The following is a 6,000-nucleotide window of genomic DNA, read 5'->3' as shown; positions in this document are numbered from 1 at the left end:
TTAGATATCTCCTTCTTCATTCCCATCACAAGTCCAGGAATCGGTGGGATGAATGCAGCTACAACTGCAGCAGCACCTGGATCTTTGTTGATGATTTTTGATGATCATCTTCTGGTATGATTCTTCCAGAGAGCGCTGATGTTGGAAGTTCTTCTTCATATCATATCTTAGTTCATTTTCTGGGTATCCCAATTAGGCTTTGATCCTCTGTATAAACACAAACAAACCCTTTGCCCACACTTTGATATGCCCTTTATACCACTGTGTAGAACTCATTGGAGGTCACCACAGAGGAACTGCTATTTTTTTTTTAAGAGAAAGGAATATTATCAGAAAAATGTACCTCCATAGCCAATCATCTGACACCCTTTAAGTGATCAAAATTAAGGATATTTAAAGCATGCATTAATCGTTGATTTACAGTTAGTTTTATCCTATCAGGGAGCAATCCCCCTTTTCTTTCTTCTCCTTTTTTTTTTGTTATCATTAATCTACACTTACATAAAGAACACTAGGCCTACTAGGCTCTCCCCTTTACCAGGTTCCCCCTACAAAACCCCCTACAGTCACTGTCCATCAGCATAGCAAAATGATGCAGAATCACCACTTGTCCTCTCTGTGCTGTACCGCCCTCCCATTTTTCCCACACCCCCCATTATGCATGCTAATCTTAATACCTCCCATCTTCTTCCCCCCCTTATCCCTCCCTACCTACACATCCTCCCCAGTCCCTTTCTCTTTGGTACCTGTTAGTCCATTCTTGGGTTCTGTGATTCCACTGCTGTTTTGTTCCTTCAGTTTTTCCTTTGTTCTTATACTCCAAAGATGAGTAAAATCATTTGGTATTTCTCTTTCTCCACTTGGCTTATATCACTGAGCATAATACCCTTCAGCTCTATCCATGTTGCTGCAAAAGGTAGGATTTGCCCTCTTCTTATGGCTGAGTAATATTCCATTGTGTATATGTACCACTTCTTCTTTATCCATTCATCTACCGATGGACATTTAGGTTGCTTCCAATTCTTGGCTATTGTAAATAGTGCTGCGATAAACATAGGGGTGCATCTGTCTTTTTCAAACTTGATTGCTGTGTTCTTAGGATAAATTCCTAGGAGTGGAATTCCTGGGTCAAATGGTAGGTCTGTTTGAGCATTTTGATGAACCTCCATACTGCTTTCCACAATGGTTGAACTAATTTACAATCCCACCAGCAGTGTAGAAGGGTTCCCCTTTCTCCACAGCCTCGCCAACATTTGTTGTTTGTCTTTTGGATGGGAGCCATCCTTACTGGTGTGAGGTGATACCTCATTGTAGTTTTAATTTGCATTTCTCTGATAATTAGTGATGTGGAGCTACTTTTCATGTGTCTGTTGGCCATCTGTATTTCTATTTTGGAGAACTGTCTGTTCAGTTCCTCTGCCCATATTTTAATTGGATTATTTATTTTTTGTTTGTTGAGGCATGTGAGCTCTTTATATATTTTGGATGTCAAGCCTTTATCAGATCTGCCTTTTGCAAATATATTCTCCCTTACTGTAGGGTTCCTTTTTGTTCTATTGATGGTGTCTTTTGCTGTACAGAAGCTTTTCAGCTTAATATAGTCCCACTTGTTCATTTTTACTGTTGTTTACCTTGCCTGGAGAGATATTTTCAAGAAGAGGTCACTCATGTTTATGTCTAAGAGGTTTTTGCCTATGTTATTTTCCATGAGTTTAATGGTTTCATGACTTACATTCAGGTCTTTGATCCATTTTGAATTTACTTTTGTATATGGGGATAGACAATGGTCCAGTTTCATTCTCCAACATGTAGCTGTCCAGTTTTGCCAGCACCATCTGTTGAAGAGACTGTCATTTTGCCATTGTATGTCCATGGCTCCTTTATCAAATATTAATTGACCATATATGTTTGGGTTAATGTCTGGAGTCTCTAGTCTGTTCCACTGGTCTGTGGCTCTGTTCTTGTGCCAGTACCAATTTGTCTTGATTACTATGGCTTTATAGTAGAGCTTGAAGTTGGGGAGTGAGGTCCCCCCTACTTTATTCTTCTTTCTCAGGATTGCTTTGGCTATTCGGGGTCTTTGGCATTTCCATACGAATTTTTGAATTATTTGTTCCAGTTCATTGAAGAATGTTGCTGGTAATTTGATAGGGATTGCATCAAATCTGTATATTGCTTTGGGCAGGATGGCCATTTTGATGATATTAATTCTTCCAAGCCACAAGCATGGAATGAGTTTCCATTTGTTAGTTTCCCTTTAATTTCTCTTAAGAGTGACTTGTAGTTTTCAGAGTATAGGTCTTTCACTTCTTTGGTTAGGTTTATTCCTAGGTATTTTATTCTTCTTGATGCAATTGTGAATGGAATTGTTCTCCTGATTTCTCTTTCTATTGGTTCATTGTTAGTGTATAGGAAAGCTCAGATTTCTGTGTGTTAACTTTCTATCCTGCAACTTTGCTGTATTCCAATTTCAGTTCTAGTAGTTTTGGGGTTTTTATGTACAATATCATGTCATCTGCAAATAGTGACAGTTTAACTTCTTCTTTACCAATCTGGATTCCTTGTATTTCTTTGTTTTGTCTGATTGTCTTGGCTAGGACCTCCAGTACTATGTTAAATAACAGTGGGGAGAGTGGGCATCCCTGTCTAGTTCCCAATCTCAGAGGAAAAACTTTCAGCTTCTTGCTGTTCAATATAATATTGGCTGTGGGTTTATCATAGATGGCCTTTATTATGCTGAGCTACTTGTCCTCTTATTCCCATTTTGCTGAGAGTTTTTATCATGAAAGGGTGTTGAACTTTGTCAAATGCTTTTTCAGCATCTATGGAGATGATCATGTGGTTTTTGTCTTTCTTTTTGTTGATGTGGTGGATGATGTTGATGGATTTTCGAATGTTGTACCATCCTTGCATCCCTGGGATGAATCACACTTGGTCATGTTGTACGATCCTTTTGATGTATTTTGAATTCGGTTTGTTAATATTTTGTTGATTATTTTTGCATCTACGTTCATCAGGGATATTGGTCTGTAGTTTTCTTTTTTGGTGGGTTCTTTGCCTGGTTTTGGTATTAGGGTGATTTTGGCTTCATAGAATGAGTTTGGGAGTATTCCCTTCTCTTATATTTTTTGGGAAACTTTAAGGAGAATGGGTATTATGTCTTCCCTGTATGTCTGATAAAATTCCGATGTAAATCCATCTGGTCCGGGGGTTTTGTTTTTTGGTAGTTTTTTCATTACAGCTTCAATTTCATTGCTGGTAATTGGTCTGTTTAGATTTTCTGTTTCTTTCTGGGTCAGTCTTGGAAGGTTGTATTTTTCTAGGAAGTTGTCCACTTTTCCTAGGTTTCCCAGCTTGTTAGCATATAGGTTTTCATAGTACCCTCTAATAATTCTTTGTATTTCTGTGGGGTCTGTCGTGAGATTTCCTTTCTCGTTTCTGATTCTGTTGATTTGTGTTGACTCTCTTTTCCTCTTAATAAGTATGGCTAGAGGCTTATCTATTTTGTTTATTTTCTCAAAGAACCAGCTCTTGGTTTCATTGATTTCTGCTTTGTTTTATTCTCAATTTTATTTATTTCTTCTCTGATCTTTGTTATGTCCCTCCTTCTGCTGACCTTAGGCCTGATTTGTTCTTCTTTTTCCAATTTTGATAATTGTGACATTAGACTATTCATTTGGGATTGTTCTTCCTTCTTTACATTTGCCTGGATTGCTATATACTTTCCTCTTAAGACTGCTTTTGCTGTATCCCACAGTAGTTGGGGCTTTCTGATGTTGTTGTCATTTTTTTCCATAAAATGCTGGATCTCCATTTTGATTTGGTCATTGATCCATTGATTATTTAGGAGCGTGTTGTTAATGCTCCATGTGTTTGTGAGCCTTTTTGCTTTCTTTGTACAGTTTATTTCTAGTTTTATGCTTTTGTGTTCTGAAAAGTTGGTTGGTAGGATTTCAATCTTTTGGAATTTACTGAGGCTCTTTTTGTGGCCTTTTATGTGTTCTATTCTGGAGAATGTTCCATGTGCACTTGAGAAGAATGTGTATTCTGTTGCTTTTGGATGTAGAGTTCTATAGATGTCTACTAGGTCCATCTGTTCTACTGTGTTGTTCAGTGCCTCTGTGTCTGGTGGATCTGTCCTTTGGAGTGAGTGGTGTGTTAAAGTCTCCCATAATGAATGCATTGCATTCTATTTCCTCCTTTAGTTCTGTTAGTATTTCTTTCAGATATGTTGGTGCTCCTGTATTGGGTGCATATATATTTATAATGGTCCTCTTGTTGGACTGAGTCCTTTATCATTATGTAATGTCCTTCTTTATCTTTTCTTACTTTCTTTTTTTTGAAGTCTGTTTTGTCTGATACTAGTATTGCAACACCTGCTTTTTTCTCTCTGTTGTTTGCATGAAATACCTTTTTCCATCCCTTGACTTTAAGTCTGTGCATGTCTTTGGGTTTGAGGTGAGTCTTTTGTAAGCATCATATGAATGGATCTTGGTTTTTTATCCATTCTATTACTCTGTGTCTTTTGATTGGTTCATTCAGTCCATTTACATTTAGGGTGATTATTGAAAGGTATGTACTTATTGCCATTGCAGGCTTTAAGTTTGTGGTTACCAAAGGTCCAGGGTTAGCTTCTTTACTATCTTACTGTATAACTTAACTCGCTTGTTGAGCTATTATAAACACAGTCTGATGATTCTTTATTTCTCTGCCTTCTTATTCCTCCTCCCTTCTTCATATGTTGTGTGTTTTGTTCTGTGCACTTTTTAGGAGTGCTCCCATCTAGAGCAGTCCCTGTAAGATGCCCTGTAGAGGTGGTTTGTGTGAGGCAAATTCCCTCAACTTTTGATTGTCTGGGAATTGTTTAATCCCTCCTTCATATTTAAATGGTAATCGTGCTGGATACAATAGTCTTGGTTTGAGTCCCTTCTGTTTCATTGCATTAAGTATATCATGCCATTCTCTTCTGGCCTGTAGGGTTTCTGTTGAGAAGTCTGATGAAAGCCTGTTGGGTTTTCCTTTGTAGGTGACCTTTTTTTTCTCTCTGGCTGCCTTTAATACTTTGTCCTAGTCTTTGATCTTTGCCATTTTAATTATTATGTATTTTGGTGTTGCCCTCCTTGGATCCCTTGTCATGGGACTTCTGCGTACCTCTGTGGTCTGAGAGGCCATTTCCTCCCCTAGTTTGGAGATGTTTTCAGCAATTATTTCTTCAAAAACCCTTTCTATCCCTTTTTCTCTCTTCTTGTTCTTCTGGTACCCCTATAATGCAGATATTGTTCCATTTTGATTGGTCACACAGTTCTCTTAAAATTTTTTCATTCCTGGAGATCCTTTTATCTCTCTCTCTATCAGCTTCTCTGCATTCCTGTTCTCTGTTTTCTAGTCCAAAGCATTCCTGTTCTCTGTTTTCTAGTCCATTAATGGTCTCCTGCATCTCGTCCATTCTGTTTTGAAGTCCTTCCAGAGCTTGTTTTATTTCTGTATTCTCCTTCCTTAGTTCTTGCATATTTCTCTGCAAGTCCATCAGCATGGTTATGACTTTTGTTTTGAATTCTTTTTCAGAAAGACTGGTTAAATCTGTCTCTCCAGGTTCCTTCTCAGGGGAAGATGTTGCAGATGCCGAAGCTGTCTGCGTTAGTCTTGTCTGGATCAAATTTTTTTGCCTTTTCATGTTGATATGTGCTATTGACTGTCAACTGGGAGAGCCAAAGTTTCCACTTGCTACTGGCCTTTCTTTACTGGGACAACTTCGACTCCTAGTGGCTTGTGTTGAGTAATTGTGTGTAGACTGGGTCTTTCTGTCTTGCCCGGCCAGTATGGAGGAAGCTCCCTGGCTGAGGGCATGACCAGTCTCAGGCTGCTTCTCTGGTATGGCCACGCCCCAGAGGGGTAATGGACAGGGGGCTGTTTGGCTGTTTACCTCCATGAGGGGTCTCAGAGCTGTTGCCCAGGGGTTTAGTGAGCCCAGGTTTCCCTGGAATTTCCAGCTGCAGGACT

The sequence above is a fragment of the Manis javanica genome, chromosome 7 (genome assembly GCF_040802235.1).
Source record: "Manis javanica isolate MJ-LG chromosome 7, MJ_LKY, whole genome shotgun sequence".
Lineage (NCBI taxonomy): Eukaryota > Metazoa > Chordata > Mammalia > Pholidota > Manidae > Manis > Manis javanica.
This window is presented reverse-complemented; position numbering follows the sequence as displayed.